Source organism: Anopheles funestus (assembly GCF_943734845.2).
Source record: "Anopheles funestus chromosome X unlocalized genomic scaffold, idAnoFuneDA-416_04 X_unloc_122, whole genome shotgun sequence".
NCBI lineage: Eukaryota > Metazoa > Arthropoda > Insecta > Diptera > Culicidae > Anopheles > Anopheles funestus.
In genome coordinates, this window is record NW_026045064.1 from 1526 (window position 1) to 20000 (window position 18475).

Genomic DNA, 18475 nt, shown 5'->3' on the forward strand with positions numbered 1-18475 from the left:
TTGTTTGTGGAAAAAGTTATTCGAGGTACAAAGACTTAACATTTTCTCAACTTTTCCAAAAAAATCCTCTTTTTGCCACTTTGGATGCTTATAACTCGGTCAGTTTCCTAATGGATCTTCAATTTTAACACATATTTGGATAGATCTGGTCATTAGCTACCAAAAGTTATTCTACGGCCGATGTGCTAAGTTGTCTGTGGAAAAAGTTATTCGAGGTACAAAGACTTAACATTTTCTCAACTTTTCCAAAAAAATCCCTCATTTTGCCACTTTGATGCTTATAACTCGGTCAGTTTCCAATGGATCTTCAATTGTAGCACATATTTAGATTAGATCATGGTCATTAGCTACCAAAAGTTAATCTACGCCGATGTGCTATGTTGTTTGTGGAAAAAGTTATTCGAGGTACAAAGACTTAAACATTTTCTCAACTTTTCCAAAAAAAATCCTCATTTTTGCCACTTTGGATGCTTATAACTCGGTCAGTTTCCAATGGATCTCAATTGTAGCACATATTTGGATAGATCTGGTCATTAGCTACCAAAAGTTATTCTACGCCGATGTGCTAAGTTGTCTGTGGAAAAAGTTATTCGAGGTACAAAGACTTAACATTTTCTCAATTTTTCCCAAAAAAATCCTCATTTTGCCACTTTGGATGCTTTATAACTCGGTCAGTTTCCAATGGATCTTCATTGTAGCACATATTTGAATAGATCTGGTCATTAGCTACCAAAAGTTATTCTACGCCGATGTGCTAAGTTGTCTGTGGAAAAAGTTATTCGAGGTACAAAGACTTAACATTTTCTCAACTTTTCCAAAAAAATTCCTCATTTTGCCACTTTGGATGCTTATTACTCGGTCAGTTTCCAATGGATCTTCAATTGTAGCACATATTTAGATAGATCTGGTCATTAGCTACCAAAAGTTATTCTACGCCGATGTGCTAAGTTGTCTGTGGAAAAAGTTATTCGAGGTACAAAGACTTAACATTTTCTCAACTTTTTCCAAAAAAATCCTCATTTTGCCACTTTGGATGCTTATAACTCGGTCAGTTTCCAATGGATCTTCAATTTTAACACATATTTGGATAGATCTGGTCATTAGCTACCAAAAGTTATTCTACGCCGATGTGCTAAGTTGTCTGTGGAAAAAGTTATTTCGAGGTACAAAGACTTAACATTTTCTCAACTTTCCAAAAAAATTCCTCATTTTGCCACTTTGGATGCTTATAACTCGGTCAGTTTCAATGGATCTTCATTGTAGCACATATTTAGATAGATCTGGTCATTAGCTACCAAAAGTTATTCTACGCCGATGTGCTAAGTTGTTTGTGGAAAAAGTTATTCGAGGTACAAAGACTTAACATTTTCTCAACTTTTCCAAAAAAAATCCTCATTTTGCCACTTTGGATGCTTATAACTCGGTCAGTTTCCAATGGATCTTCAATTGTAACACATATTTGGATAGATCTGGTCATTAGCTACCAAAAGTTATTCTACGCCGATGTGCCTAAGTTGTCTGTGGAAAAAGTTATTCGAGGTACAAAGACTTAACATTTTCTCAACTTTTCCAAAAAAAATCCTCATTTTGCCACTTTGGATGCTTATAACTCGGTCAGTTTCCAATGGATCTTCAATTGTAGCACATATTTGGATAGATCTGGTCATTAGCTACCAAAAGTTATTCTACGCCGATGTGCTAAGTTGTCTGTGGAAAAAGTTATTCGAGGTACAAAGACTTAACATTTTCTCAACTTTTCCAAAAAAAATTCCTCATTTTGCCACTTTGGATGCTTATAACTCGGTCAGTTTCCAATGGATCTTCAATTGTAGCACAATATTTGGATAGATCTGGTCATTAGCTACCAAAAGTTATTCTACGCCGATGTGCTTAGTTGTCTGTGGAAAAAGTTATTCGAGGTACAAAGACTTAACAATTTTCTCAACTTTTCCAAAAAAATTCCTCATTTTACCACTTTGGATGCTTATAACTCCGGTCAGTTTCCAATGGATCTTCAATTGTAACACAGATTTAGAAAGATCTGCTCATCAGCTACCAAAAGTTATTCTACGCCGATGTGCTAAGTTGTCTGTGGAAAAAGTTATTCGAGGTACAAAGACTTAAAAATTTCTCAATTTTTCCTAAAAAATTCCTCATTTTGCCACTTTGGATGCTTATAACTCGGTCAGTTTCCAATGGATCTTCAATTGTAACACAGATTTGGAAAGATCTGCTCATCAGCTACCAAAAGTTATTCTACGCCGATGTGCTAAGTTGTCTGTGGAAAAAAGTTATTCGAGGTACAAAGACTTAACATTTTCTCAACTTTTCCAAAAAAAAATTCCTCATTTTGCCACTTTGGATGCTTATAACTCGGTCAGTTTCCAATGGATCTTCAATTGTAACACAGATTTGGAAAGATCTGCTCATCAGCTACCAAAAGTTATTCTACGCCGATGTGCTAAGTTGTCTGTGGAAAAAGTTATTCGAGGTACAAGACTTAAAATTTTCTCAATTTTTCCTAAAAAATTCCTCATTTTACCACTTTGGATGCTTATAACTCGGTCAGTTTCCAATGGATCTTCAATTGTAACACAGATTTAGAAAGATCTGCTCATCAGCTACCAAAAGTTATTCTACGCCGATGTGCTAAGTTGTTTGTGGAAAAAGTTATTCGAGGTACAAAGACTTAACATTTTCTCAACTTTTCCAAAAAAATTCCTCATTTTGCCACTTTGGATGCTTATAACTCGGTCAGTTTCCAATGGATCTTCAATTGTAGCACATATTTGGATAGATCTGGTCATTAGCTACCAAAAGTTATTCTACGCCGATGTGCTAAGTTGTCTGTGGAAAAAGTTATTAGAGGTACAAAGACTTAAAATTTTCTGAATTTTTCCTAAAAAATTCCTCATTTTGCCACTTTGGATGCTTATAACTCGGTCAGTTTCCAATGGATCTTCAATTGTAGCACATATTTGAATAGATCTGGTCATTAGCTACCAAAAGTTATTCTACGCCGATGTGCTAAGTTGTCTGTGGAAAAAGTTATTCGAGGTACAAAGACTTAACATTTTCTCAACTTTTCCAAAAAAATTCCTCATTTTGCCACTTTGGATGCTTATAACTCGGTCAGTTTCCAATGGATCTTCAATTGTAGCACATATTTAGATAGATCTGGTCATTAGCTACCAAAAGTTATTCTACGCCGATGTGCTAAGTTGTTTGTGGAAAAAGTTATTCGAGGTACAAAGACTTAACATTTTCTCAACTTTTCCAAAAAAATCCTCATTTTGCCACTTTGGATGCTTATAACTCGGTCAGTTTCCAATGGATCTTCAATTTTAACACATATTTGGATAGATCTGGTCATTAGCTACCAAAAGTTATTCTACCGCCGATGTGCTAAGTTGTCTGTGGAAAAAGTTATTCGAGGTACAAAGACTTAACATTTTCTCAACTTTTCCAAAAAAATTCCTCATTTTGCCACTTTGGATGCTTATAACTCGGTCAGTTTCCAATGGATCTTCAAATGTAGCACATATTTAGATAGATCTGGTCATTAGCTACCAAAAGTTATTCTACGCCGATGTGCTAAGTTGTTTGTGGAAAAAGTTATTCGAGGTACAAAGACTTAACATATTCTCAACTTTTCCAAAAAAATCCTCATTTTGCCACTTTGGATGCTTATAACTCGGTCAGTTTCCAATGGATCTTCAATTGTAGCACATATTTGGATAGATCTGGTCATTAGCTACCAAAAGTTATTCTACGCCGATGTGCTAAGTTGTCTGTGGAAAAAGTTATTCGAGGTACAAAGACTTAACATTTTCTCAATTTTTCCAAAAAATTCCTCATTTTGCCACTTTGGATGCTTATAACTCGGTCAGTTTCCAATGGATCTTCAATTGTAGCACATATTTGAATAGATCTGGTCATTAGCTACCAAAAGTTATTCTACGCCGATGTGCTAAAGTTGTCTGTGGAAAAAGTTATTCGAGGTACAAAGACTTAACATTTTCTCAACTTTTCCAAAAAAAATTCCTCATTTTGCCACTTTGGATGCTTATAACTCGGTCAGTTTCCAATGGATCTTCAATTGTAGCACATATTTAGATAGATCTGGTCATTAGCTACCAAAAGTTATTCTACGCCGATGTGCTAAGTTGTTTGTGGAAAAAGTTATTCGAGGTACAAAGACTTAACATTTTCTCAACTTTTCCAAAAAAATCCTCATTTTGCCACTTTGGATGCTTATAACTCGGTCAGTTTCCAATGGATCTTCAATTTTAACACATATTTGGATAGATCTGGTCATTAGCTACCAAAAGTTATTCTACGCCGATGTGCTAAGTTGTCTGTGGAAAAAGTTATTCGAGGTACAAAGACTTAACATTTTCTCAACTTTTCCAAAAAAATTCCTCATTTTGCCACTTTGGATGCTTATAACTCGGTCAGTTTCCAATGGATCTTCAATTGTAGCACATATTTAGAATAGATCTGGTCATTAGCTACCAAAAGTTATTCTACGCCGATGTGCTAAGTTGTTTGTGGAAAAGTTATTCGAGGTACAAAGACTTAACATTTTCTCAACTTTTCCAAAAAAATCCTTCATTTTGCCACTTTGGATGCTTATAACTCGGTCAGTTTCCAATGGGATCTTCAATTGTAACACATATTTGGATAGATCTGGTCATTAGCTACCAAAAGTTATTCTACGCCGATGTGCTAAGTTGTCTGTGGAAAAAGTTATTCGAGGTACAACGACTTAACATTTTCTCAACTTTTCCAAAAAAAAATCCTCATTTTGCCACTTTGGATGCTTATAACTCGGTCAGTTTCCAATGGATCTTCAATTGTAGCACATATTTGGATAGATCTGGTCATTAGCTACCAAAAGTTATTCTACGCCGATGTGCTAAGTTGTCTGTGAAAAAAGTTATTCGAGGTACAAAGACTTAACATTTTCTCAACTTTTCCAAAAAAATTCCTCATTTTGCCACTTTGGATGCTTATAACTCGGTCAGTTTCCAATGGATCTTCAATTGTAGCACATATTTAGGATAGATCTGGTCATTAGCTACCAAAGTTATTCTACGCCGATGTGCTAAGTTGTCTGTGGAAAAAGTTATTCGAGGTACAAAGACTTAACATTTTCTCAACTTTTCCAAAAAAATTCCTCATTTTGCCACTTTGGATGCTTATAACTCGGTCAGTTTCCAATTGGATCTTCAATTGTAGCACATATTTAGATAGATCTGGTCATTAGCTACCAAAAGTTATTCTACGCCCGATGTGCTAAGTTGTTTGTGGAAAAAGTTATTCGAGGTACAAAGACTTAACATTTTCTCAACTTTTCCAAAAAAATCCTCATTTTGCCACTTTGGATGCTTATAACTCGGTCAGTTTCCAATGGATCTTCAATTGTAGCACATATTTGGATAGATCTGGTCATTAGCTACCAAAAGTTATTCTACGCCGATGTGCTAAGTTGTCTGTGAAAAAATTATTCGAGGTACAAAGACTTAACATTTTCTCAACTTTTCCAAAAAAAATTCCTCATTTTGCCACTTTGGATGCTTATAACTCGGTCAGTTTCCAATGGATCTTCAATTGTAGCACATATTTGGATAGATCTGGTCATTAGCTACCAAAAGTTATTCTACGCCGATGTGCTAAGTTGTCTGTGGAAAAAGTTATTCGAGGTACAAAGACTTAACATTTTCTCAACTTTTCCAAAAAATTCTCATTTTGCCACTTTGGATGCTTATAACTCGGTCAGTTTCCAATGGATCTTCAATTGTAGCACATATTTGGATAGATCTGGTCATTAGCTACCAAAAGTTATTCTACGCCGATGTGCTAAGTTGTCTGTGGAAAAAGTTATTTGAGGTACAAAGACTTAACATTTTCTCAACTTTTCCAAAAAAAATTCCTCATTTTGCCACTTTGGATGCTTATAACTCGGTCAGTTTCCAATGGATCTTCAATTGTAGCACAATATTTGGATAGATCTGGTCATTAGCTACCAAAAGTTATTCTACGCCGATGTGCTAAGTTGTCTGTGGAAAAAGTTATTTGAGGTACAAAGACTTAAACATTTTCTCATACTTTTCCAAAAAAAATCCTCATTTTGCCACTTTGGATGCTTATAACTCGGACAGTTTCCAATGGATCTTCAATTGTAGCACATATTTGGATAGATCTGGTCATTAGCTACCATGACCAGATCTATCCAAATATGTGCTAAGTTGTCTGTGGAAAAAGTTATTTGAGGTACAAAGACTTAACATTTTCTCAACTTTTCCAAAAAAATTCCTCATTTTGCCACTTTGGGTGCTTATAACTCAGTCAGTTTCCAATGGATCTTCAATTGTAGCACATATTTGGATAGATCTGGTCATTAGCTACCAAAAGTTATTCTACGCCGATGTGCTAAGTTGTCTGTGGAAAAAGTTATTCGAGGTACAAAGACTTAACATTTTCTCAACTTTTCCAAAAAATTCCTCATTTTGCCACTTTGGGTGCTTATAACTCGGTCAGTTTCCAATGGATCTTCAATTGTAGCACATATTTGGATAGATCTGGTCATTAGCTACCAAAAGTTATTCTACGCCGATGTGCTAAGTTGTCTGTGGAAAAAGTTATTCGAGGTACAAAGACTTAACATTTTCTCAACTTTTCCAAAAAAAAATTCCCTCATTTTGCCACTTTGGATGCTTATAACTCGGTCAGTTTCCATGGATCTTTCAATTGTAGCACATATTTTGGATAGATCTGGTCATTAGCTACCAAAAGTTATTCTACGCCGATGTGCTAAGTTGTCTGTGGAAAAAGTTATTTGAGGTACAAAGACTTAACATTTTCTCAATTTTTCTAAAAAAATTCCTCATTTTGCCACTTTGGATGCTTATAACTCGGTCAGTTTCCAATGGATCTTCAATTGTAGCACATATTTGGATAGATCTGGTCATTAGCTACCAAAAGTTATTCTACGCCGATGTGCTAAGTTGTCTGCGGAAAAAGTTATTTGAGGGTACAAAGACTTAACATTTTCTCAACTTTTCCAAAAAAAATTCCTCATTTTGCCACTTTGGATGCTTATAACTCGGACAGTTTCCAATGGATCTTCAATTGTAGCACATATTTGGATAGATTCTGGTCATTAGCTACCAAAAGTTTATTCTACGCCGATGTGCTAAGTTGTCTGTGGAAAAAGTTATTTGAGGTACAAAGACTTAAACATTTTCCCCAATTTTTCTAAAAAAATTCCTCATTTTGCCACTTTGGATGCTTATAACTCGGTCAGTTTCCAATGGCTCTTCAATTGTAGCACATATTTGGATAGATCTGGTCATTAGCTACCAAAAGTTATTCTACGCCGATGTGCTAAGTTGTCTGTGGAAAAAGTTATTCGAGGTACAAAGACTTAACATTTTCTCAACTTTTCCAAAAAATTCCTCATTTTGCCACTTTGGATGCTTATAACTCGGTCAGTTTCCAATGGATCTTCAATTGTAGCAATATATTTGGATAGATCTGGTCATTAGCTACCAAAAGTTATTCTACGCCCGATGTGCTAAGTTGTCTGTGGAAAAAGTTATTTGAGGTACAAAGACTTAACATTTTCTCAACTTTTCCAAAAAAATTCCTCATTTTGCCACTTTGGATGCTTATAACTCGGTCAGTTTCCAATGGATCTTCAATTGTAGCACATATTTGGATAGATCTGGTCATTAGCTACCAAAAAGTTATTCAACGCCGATGTGCTAAGTTGTCTGTGGAAAAAAGTTATTTCGAGGTACAAAGACTTAACATTTTCTCAACTTTTCTAAAAAAATTCCTCATTTTGCCACTTTGGATGCTTATAACTCGGTCAGTTTCCAATGGATCTTCAATTGTAGCACATATTTGGATAGATCTGGTCATTAGCTACCAAAAGTTATTCTACGCCGATGTGCTAAGTTGTCTGTGGAAAAAGTTATTCGAGGTACAAAGACTTAACATTTTCTCAACTTTTCCAAAAAATTCCTCATTTTGCCACTTTGGATGCTCTATAACTCGGTCAGTTTCCAATGATCTTCAATTGTAGCACATATTTGGATAGATCTGGTCATTAGCTACCAAAAGTTATTCTACGCCGATGTGCTAAGTTGTCTGTGGAAAAAGTTATTCGAGGTACAAAGACTTAACTTTTTCTCAACTTTTCCAAAAAAATTCCTCATTTTGCCACTTTGGATGCTTATAACTCGGACAGTTTCCAATGGATCTTCAATTGTAGCACATATTTGGATAGATCTGGTCATTAGCTACCAAAAGTTATTCTACGCCGATGTGCTAAGTTGTCTGTGGAAAAAGTTATTCGAGGTACAAAGTACTTAACTTTTTCTCAACTTTTCCAAAAAAAATTCCTCATTTTGCCACTTTGGATGCGTATAACTCGGTCAGTTTCCAATGGATCTTCAATTGTAGCACATATTTGGATAGATCTGGTCATTAGCTACCAAAAGTTATTCTACGCCGATGTGCTAAGTTGTCTGTGGAAAAAGTTATTCGAGGTACAAAGACTTAACATTTTCTCAACTTTTCCAAAAAAATTCCTCATTTTGCCACTTTGGATGCTTATAACTCGGTCAGTTTCCAATGGATCTTCAATTGTAGCACATATTTGGATAGATCTGGTCATTAGCTACCAAAAGTTATTCTACGCCGATGTGCTAAGTTGTCTGTGGAAAAAGTTATTTGAGGTACAAAGACCTTAACAATTTTCTCAATTTTTCTAAAAAAATTCCTCATTTTGCCACTTTGGATGCTTATAACTCGGTCAGTTTCCAATGGATCTTCAATTGTAGCACATATTTGGAAAAGATCTGCTCATCAGCTACCAAAAGTTATTCTACGCCGATGTGCTAAGTTGTCTGTGGAAAAAGTTAATTTCGAAAAAGTAGCTTCTAATACTTTGAATGGCTTATACGAATTGCCTACCTTCAGGCTGATTTCTCGCGATTCGCATTTCAATTTCTATTTTTGACTATATCTCAGTCATTTACCGACCGATTTTGGATTTTCTTTGTGATTTGGATAGATCTCGATAAATGCAAGCTAAAAGTCTTCCACGACCATGTGCTCCGATGTCGGGCAAAAAAGTTATTCGCGACCTAAACTTTTTCTTTCACCTGCCATAACTCGGTCAATTTTCAACATTTTCTCGATCTTTCTTCAGAATTAGATGCGTCTCGTGACGCGCTACAAAAAGTTGTTCCACGACCATGCGCTCCGATGCCGGGCAAAAAAGTTATTCGCGGTACAAAGTTTGGTGCACCAAGTGTTGTCTTTCCATGCAAAATGTTCACATTTGCACCTATTCTTCGATGTAACTCGGTGAATTTTCAACATTTTTCCAAAATTTATTCTGTTTTAGTTACATATCGTGAAATTCTACCAAAAAGTATTCTACACCCATGTGCTCAGACGTAGGGCACAAAAGTTATTCGCGAAAAACCTGTTTTATGTACCGATTTGTGTCCACCGAGTAAGGTGCCTATTTCAACCCCGTTCAACCCCGGTGCCACGTTTCAACCTATTTTTGCCCATATCTCAGTCATTTACCGACCGATTTTGGATTTTCTTTGTGATTTGGATAGATCTCGACAAATGCAAGCTAAAAGTCTTCCACGACCATGTGCTCCGATGTCGGGCAAAAAAGTTATTCGCGACCTAAGCTTTTTCTTTCACCTGCCATAACTCGGTCAATTTTCAACATTTTCTCGATCTTTCTTCAGAATTAGATGCGTCTTGTGACGCGCTACAAAAAGTTGTTCCACGACCATGCGCTCCGATGCCGGGCAAAAAAGTTATTCGCGGTACAAAAGTTTGGTGCACCAAGTGTTGTCTTCCATACAAAATGTTCAATGTACGGGTACCCGACTCTAGTAAAAAAGTGAAATTTTTTACTAGTTACCAACTTTTGCAAATTATCATCGGATATCACTTTTCATGGTCTATAGTAAGTTCTTATCACGTTTTAGTAGTTTTTGAAAAAAAAAATTTTTTTGAACTTTTCAAAATTTTGCAAAACCAAAACTTTTTAGGCGATTTTTTGTATGGAGCGTTACTAGTCTCGGGGTCACTTTTTGACCAAAAAACCACTATATATCATTCGAAAGGGTAATTTCAAGGGCTACAAAAAATTGTTCTACGGCACCCCCCTCCGACGTCTAGTATTCGAGTTATTGGCCAAAAACCATCACTTGAGCGATTTTTCGTTCAGGGTACCCGACTCTAGTAAAAAAGTGAAATTTTTCTCGATTGACCAAGTGTTGCAAATGACCATCGGATTTCACTTTTTATGGTCTATAGTGAGTTCTGATCACGATTTGGTACTTTTTGAAAAAAATTTTTTTGACGCACTTTTCAAAATTTTGCAAAACCAAAACTTTTTAGGCGGTTTTGTGTATGGAGGGTTACTAGTCTCGGGGTCACTGTTTGACCAAAAAACCACTATATATCATTCGAAAGGTAATTTCAAGGGCTACAAAAAAATTGTTCTACGGCACCCCCCTCCGACGTCTAGTATTCGAGTTATTGGCCAAAAAACCGCAACTATAGCGGTTTTTCGTACAGGGTACCCGACTCTAGTAAAAAAAGTGAAATTTTCTCGATTGACCAAGTGTTGCAAATGATCATCGGATTTCACTTTTTATGGTCTATAGTGAGTTCTGATCACGATTTGGTACTTTTTGAAAAAATTTTTTTGACGCACTTTTCAAAATTTTGCAAAACCAAAACTTTTTAGGCGGTTTTGTGTATGGAGGGTTACTAGTCTCGGGGGTCACTTTTTGACCAAAAAACCACTATATATCATTCGAAAGGTAATTTCAAGGGCTACAAAAAATTGTTCCACGGCACCCCCCTCCGACGTCTAGTATTCGAGTTATTGGCCAAAAACCATCACTTGAGCGATTTTTCGTTCAGGGTACCCGACTCTAGTAAAAACGTGAAATTTTTCTCGATTGACCAAGTGTTGCAAATGACCATCGGATTTCACTTTTTATGGTCTATAGTGAGTTCTGATCACGATTTGGTACTTTTTGAAAAAAATTTTTTGACGCACTTTTCAAAATTTTGCAAAACCAAAACTTTTTAGGCGGTTTTGTGTATGGAGGGGTTACTAGTCTCGGGGTCACTGTTTGACCAAAAAACCACTATATATCATTCGAAAGGTAATTTCAAGGGCTACAAAAAATTGTTCTACGGCACCCCCCTCCGACGTCTAGTATTCGAGTTATTGGCCAAAAACCGCAACTTAAGCGGTTTTTTCGTCCAGGGGTAACCGACTCTAGTAAAATGATGCGATTTTTACTAGTCTAGGGAACTTTTTGGCCAAAAATCAAGTATATGTCATTCGATAGATAATTTCAAGGGCTACCAAAAATTGTTCCACGACACCCCCCTGCGACGTCTAGTATTCGAGTTATTAGCCAAAAACCGCAACTTAAGCGGTTTTCGTCCAGGGTACCCGACTCTAGTAAAATGATGCGATTTTTACTAGTCTAGGGAACTTTTTGGCCAAAAATCAAGTATATGTCATTCGATAGATAATTTCAAGGGCTACCAAAAATTGTTCCACGACACCCCCCTCCGACGTCCTAGTATTAGAGTTATTAGCCAAAAACCGCAACTATAGCGGTTTTTTCGTCCAGGGTACCCGACTCTAGTAAAATGATGCGATTTTTACTAGTCTAGGGAACTTTTTGGCCAAAAATCAAGTATATGTCATTCGATAGATAATTTTCAAGGGCTACCAAAAATTGTTCCACGACACCCCCCTGCGACGTCTAGTATTCGAGTTATTAGCCAAAAACCCGCAATTATAGCGGTTTTTCGTCCAGGGTACCCGACTCTAGTAAAATGATGCGATTTTTACTAGTCTAGGGAACTTTTTGGCCAAAAATCAAGTATATGTCATTCGATAGATAATTTCAAGGGCTACCAAAAATTGTTCCACGACACCCCCCTGCGACGTCTAGTTTTCGAGTTATTAGCCAAAAACCGCAATTATAGCGGTTTTTCGTCCAGGGTACCCGACTCTAGTAAATGATGCGATTTTTACTAGTCTAGGGAACTTTTTGGCCAAAAATCAAGTATATGTCATTCGATAGATAATTTCAAGGGCTACCAAAAATTGTTCCATGACACCCCCCTGCGACGTCTAGTATTCGAGTTATGGGCCAAAAACCATTCATACTTGAGCATTTTGCTCATTTTGGGCCTGTACGGGTACCGGGGACTAGTAAATCAGGCCAATTTTACTAGAGTAGGGAGTCCTTTTTGGTCAAAAAAACAACTTTTGCTCGTTCGATAGGGAATCGATAGGGCAACAAAAAATCCGTTCTACCGACCCCCCCTTCCGATGTCTAGTATTCGAGTTATGGGCCAAAAACAGTTTATAAGCTAATTTTTCACTCGATTTTTCACCAAGTATCGCACATTACTCCGGTTCTATACATTGGATCGTCAATCTTTAAGATTTTATGGGTAGTTCCAACTGTTTGCTACATTTCATCCATACATCACCAACCGATTCAATGTCTGTGCTAGAAGTTATTAGAGGAATAAAAAAATTTACCCTTGGCTTTGGACCGTACAATTTTACCCATTTTTGGCCCATATTTGCCCCACAGCTCCGCCGGTATCCAAGATAGCGCCACACTTTCTTCTGGCCATGGGTAGATGGCACTTGTGGCTAGATTTCTTCCATGCACCACTAATCGCTACCATGTCTGTGGCCGGAGCTATTCACGAAAGCGTCTCGCGCACTTGGTCGGATTTTTGGTCCAACTTGCACCATTTTTGGCCCGTATTTGCACCATAGCTCCGCCGGTATCCAAGATATGGCCACACTTTCTTCTGGCCATGGGTAGATGGCACTTGTGGCTAGATTTCTTCCATGCACCACTAATCGCTACCATGTCTGTGGCCGGAGCTATTCGACGAACAACCATCGCATTTACCTAGGTACTTTTTCGGATTTTTGGTCCAACTTGCACCATTTTTGGCCCATATTTGCCCCATAGCTCCGCCGGTATCCAAGATATGGCCACACTTTCTTCTGGCCATGGGTAGATGGCACTTGTGGCTAGATTTCTTCCATGCACCACTAATCGCTACCATGTCTGTGGCCGGAGCTATTCGACGAACAACCATCGCATTTACCTAGGTACTTTTTCGGATTTTTGGTCCAACTTGCACCATTTTTGGCCCATATTTGCCCCATAGCTCCGCCGGTATCCAAGATATGGCCACACTTTCTTCTGGCCATGGGTAGATGGCACTTGTGGCTAGATTTCTTCCATGCACCACTAATCGCTACCATGTCTGTGGCCGGAGCTATTCACGAAAGCGCCTCGCGCACTTGGTCGGATTTTTGGTCCAACTTCACCATTTTTGGCCCATATTTGCCCCATAGCTCCGCCGGTATCCAAGATATGGCCACACTTTCTTCTGGCCATGGGTAGATGGCACTTGTGGCTAGATTTCTTCCATGCACCACTAATCGCTACCATGTCTGTGGCCGGAGCTATTCACGAAAGCGCCTCGCGCACTTGGTCGGATTTTTGGTCCAACTTGCACCATTTTTGGCCCATATTTGCCCCATAGCTCCGCCGGTATCCAAGATATGGCCACACGTTCTTCTGGCCATGGGTAGATGGCACTTGTGGCTAGATTTCTTCCATGCACCACTAATCGCTACCATGTCTGTGGCCGGAGCTATTCGACGAACAACCATCGCATTTACCTAGGTACTTTTTCGGATTTTTGGTCCAACTTGCACCATTTTTGGCCCATATTTGCCCCATAGCTCCGCCGGTATCCAAGATATGGCCACACTTTCTTCTGGCCATGGGTAGATGGCACTTGTGGCTAGATTTCTTCCATGCACCACTAATCGCTACCATGTCTGTGGCCGGAGCTATTCGACGAACAACCATCGCATTTACCTAGGTACTTTTTCGGATTTTTGGTCCAACTTGCACCATTTTTGGCCCATATTTGCCCCATAGCTCCGCCGGTATCCAAGATATGGCCACACTTTCTTCTGGCCATGGGTAGATGGCACTTGTGGCTAGATTTCTTCCATGCACCACTAATCGCTACCATGTCTGTGGCCGGAGCTATTCGACGAACAACCATCGCATTCACCTTCTCGTTGCACTTCTTCGGGAATTTGGTGCAACCAAGTTTTCACTATAACTTGGTCATTTTCCGTCCATCGGACATGCGGTTTTGGGTGTCGATACTTGACACCGCGCGCTACAATATGTTCCTCCACGACCATGTGGTCCGATGCTTCCAACAGGAGCTATTCGAGGAGTACCGATTTTTCACCATTAAAAATGCTCGTTTTTGCACCAACTTTTGCCTATAACTCAGGCTGTATCGATCGGATCTTCAATCTTGAAAAAGTTTTGGATAGGTGGCATCAAATGCTACATTTCGTTCTTCCACGTCAACTTTGTCCGATGTCTAGCAAAAAAGTTATTCGCGAACCAAGTCCAGAACCCATGCAATGGCTGCCCACATTGCATACATCACGGCGGTTAACTCTCGTTACTCTATACCGAGGACTTGGTACTTTTTCAGGCATTCGTTGCTACTTCTCGGTTCATGATATTCGTTTACGGTCTTCACTAGGGCATTTGGTGCTCCTTATCGGTTCATGATATTCGTTTACGGTCTTCACTAGGGCATTTGGTGCTCCTTATCGGTTCATGATATTCGTTTACGGTCTTCACTAGGGCATTTGGTGCTCCTTCTCGGTTCATGATATTCGTTTACGGTCTTCACTAGGGCATTTGGTACTGGGCTTCCCACTTTCTACTGATCGATCCATACTCACTTGCGTGCACCTAGCCTAGGAAGGTTTCCTTGGGCTTCCCATCTTTCTACTGATCGATCCATACTCACTTGCGTGCACCTAGCCTAGGAAGGTTTCCTTGGGCTTCCCATCTTTCTACTGATCGATCCATACTCACTTGCGTGCACCTAGCCTAGGAAGGTTTCCTTGGGCTTCCCATCTTTCTACTGATCGATCCATACTCACTTGCGTGCACCTAGCCTAGGAAGGTTTCCTATGGCTTCCCATCTTTCTACTGATCGATCCATACTCACTTGCGTGCACCTAGCCTAGGAAGGTTTCCTATGGCTTCCCATCTTTCTACTGATCGATCCATACTCACTTGCGTGCACCTAGCCTAGGAAGGTTTCCTTGGGCTTCCCATCTTTCTACTGATCGATCCATACTCACTTGCGTGCACCTAGCCTAGGAAGGTTTCCTTGGGCTTCCCATCTTTCTACTGATCGATCCATACTCACTTGCGTGCACCTAGCCTAGGAAGGTTTCCTTGGGCTTCCCATCTTTCTACTGATCGATCCATACTCACTTGCGTGCACCTAGCCTAGGAAGGTTTCCTATGGCTTCCCATCTTTCTACTGATCGATCCATACTCACTTGCGTGCACCTAGCCTAGGAAGGTTTCCTATGGCTTCCCATCTTTCTACTGATCGATCCATACTCACTTGCGTGCACCTAGCCTAGGAAGGTTTCCTTGGGCTTCCCATCTTTCTACTGATCGATCCATACTCACTTGCGTGCACCTAGCCTAGGAAGGTTTCCTTGGGCTTCCCATCTTTCTACTGATCGATCCATACTCACTTGCGTGCACCTAGCCTAGGAAGGTTTCCTTGGGCTTCCCATCTTTCTACTGATCGATCCATACTCACTTGCGTGCACCTAGCCTAGGAAGGTTTCCTTGGGCTTCCCATCTTTCTACTGATCGATCCATACTCACTTGCGTGCACCTAGCCTAGGAAGGTTTCCTATGGCTTCCCATCTTTCTACTGATCGATCCATACTCACTTGCGTGCACCTAGCCTAGGAAGGTTTCCTATGGCTTCCCATCTTTCTACTGATCGATCCATACTCACTTGCGTGCACCTAGCCTAGGAAGGTTTCCTATGGCTTCCCATCTTTCTACTGATCGATCCATACTCACTTGCGTGCACCTAGCCTAGGAAGGTTTCCTATGGCTTCCCATCTTTCTACTGATCGATCCATACTCACTTGCGTGCACCTAGCCTAGGAAGGTTTCCTTGGGCTTCCCATCTTTCTACTGATCGATCCATACTCACTTGCGTGCACCTAGCCTAGGAAGGTTTCCTTGGGCTTCCCATCTTTCTACTGATCGATCCATACTCACTTGCGTGCACCTAGCCTAGGAAGGTTTCCTATGGCTTCCCATCTTTCTACTGATCGATCCATACTCACTTGCGTGCACCTAGCCTAGGAAGGTTTCCTATGGCTTCCCATCTTTCTACTGATCGATCCATACTCACTTGCGTGCACCTAGCCTAGGAAGGTTTCCTATGGCTTCCCATCTTTCTACTGATCGATCCATACTCACTTGCGTGCACCTAGCCTAGGAAGGTTTCCTTGGGCTTCCCATCTTTCTACTGATCGATCCATACTCACTTGCGTGCACCTAGCCTAGGAAGGTTTCCTATGGCTTCCCATCTTTCTACTGATCGATCCATACTCACTTGCGTGCACCTAGCCTAGGAAGGTTTCCTTGGGCTTCCCATCTTTCTACTGATCGATCCATACTCACTTGCGTGCACCTAGCCTAGGAAGGTTTCCTATGGCTTCCCATCTTTCTACTGATCGATCCATACTCACTTGCGTGCACCTAGCCTAGGAAGGTTTCCTTGGGCTTCCCATCTTTCTACTGATCGATCCATACTCACTTGCGTGCACCTAGCCTAGGAAGGTTTCCTATGGCTTCCCATCTTTCTACTGATCGATCCATACTCACTTGCGTGCACCTAGCCTAGGAAGGTTTCCTATGGCTTCCCATCTTTCTACTGATCGATCCATACTCACTTGCGTGCACCTAGCCTAGGAAGGTTTCCTATGGCTTCCCATCTTTCTACTGATCGATCCATACTCACTTGCGTGCACCTAGCCTAGGAAGGTTTCCTATGGCTTCCCATCTTTCTACTGATCGATCCATACTCACTTGCGTGCACCTAGCCTAGGAAGGTTTCCTATGGCTTCCCATCTTTCTACTGATCGATCCATACTCACTTGCGTGCACCTAGCCTAGGAAGGTTTCCTATGGCTTCCCATCTTTCTACTGATCGATCCATACTCACTTGCGTGCACCTAGCCTAGGAAGGTTTCCTATGGCTTCCCATCTTTCTACTGATCGATCCATACTCACTTGCGTGCACCTAGCCTAGGAAGGTTTCCTATGGCTTCCCATCTTTCTACTGATCGATCCATACTCACTTGCGTGCACCTAGCCTAGGAAGGTTTCCCTTTGGTACCGACTTCCATCTACGCACTCGATATAACCTAGGTACTTGGTACCGATGATGGTTAACACTCAAGCATTTCTTGCATCCTGCGTGCAAGGTACCAATTTTCACTTCTCAGGTGCGTTTATGAGCCCGCATTAATCCAATATCGCTCTGATGGCCTTTCTTATTATTTCATCCGATAGCCCTTGCCAAAAGCTACCAAAAGTTCCTCCACGGCCATGTGCTCCGACGCTTAGTTTAGGAAATATTCGAAAAAATTCAAAATAGGAAGCATTTTCTTATTGGAAAATCACCTTAAATCGATGGCCATTTTTTGGGCAAAAACTTTAACGTCTTCCCGACTTTGCGGGAATTGCGAATTTTACGCACCCAGAGAAAATCTTTTACTTTAAGGGGGCGGCCGCGAAGTTGCCCAAAGTCTCGGACACAAAAATTCTCAAGTTCCCCACTCTAGTAAAGCGCCCTATGAGTATCTCCTGGCCCGCGAGCTCTGCGAGCGGGCCAGCTTCGGCGATTTTTGCCTTTTCGCCTAGGCGGTTCTTCTACGAAATTGGTCCACAGCTTTTGCTCAGAAAGCTAGCATTTGTTGCAACAGTTAGGTACTTGGTACCACATTTTGGTATCCATTTGGGCATTTGTGGCAACTACTCGGTACTTTGGCCCACATTTCGCTCTACTCGGGCTTCTATGGTGGTACTTGTCGGTACTTCTGGCCAACTTAGGCCAATTGGGTGCAACTTGTGGGTACTCTGTGGGTACTTTAGGGCGTATTGTGTCTTTCGGGTGAACCTTCGCTATACCTCATGGGTACTGATGGCCAACTTAGGAACATTCAGTGCAACCTTTGGGCCTAAGGAAATTTGTCCAACTCTTTGGACTTAGAAAATTTTCTGGACTTAGAAAATTTTCTGGACTTGTAAAAATTTTCAAATGTTCAATTTGGCCCACATTTCGCTCTACTCGGGCCTCTATGGTGCTACTTGGCGGTACTTTTGGCCAACTTAGGCCAATTGGGTGCTCTTTGTGGGTACTCTATCGGTACTTTTGGCCAACTTAGGCCAATTGGGTGCTCTTTGTGGATACTCTATCGGTACTT

The 18475-nt window shown here is 40.2% G+C and overlaps 1 long non-coding RNA gene across 5 annotated transcripts; it reads left to right on the forward strand.

Moving 5' to 3' along the window:
* Positions 1-505: 505 nt before the first annotated feature.
* Positions 506-7030, forward strand: LOC125772837 (uncharacterized). 5 transcript variants are annotated; one of them, XR_007419689.1, is made up of 6 exons: positions 701-973; positions 1540-1728; positions 2301-2491; positions 2680-3246; positions 4002-4191; positions 6847-7030. It is a non-coding gene; the product is annotated as an uncharacterized LOC125772837 (long non-coding RNA). The 5 variants fall into 5 exon arrangements; XR_007419690.1 differs by lacking the exons at positions 701-973; positions 2680-3246; positions 4002-4191; positions 6847-7030 and adding exons at positions 506-595; positions 4192-4495; XR_007419687.1 differs by lacking the exons at positions 2680-3246; positions 4002-4191; positions 6847-7030 and adding an exon at positions 4192-4495.
* Positions 7031-18475: the final 11445 nt, after the last annotated feature.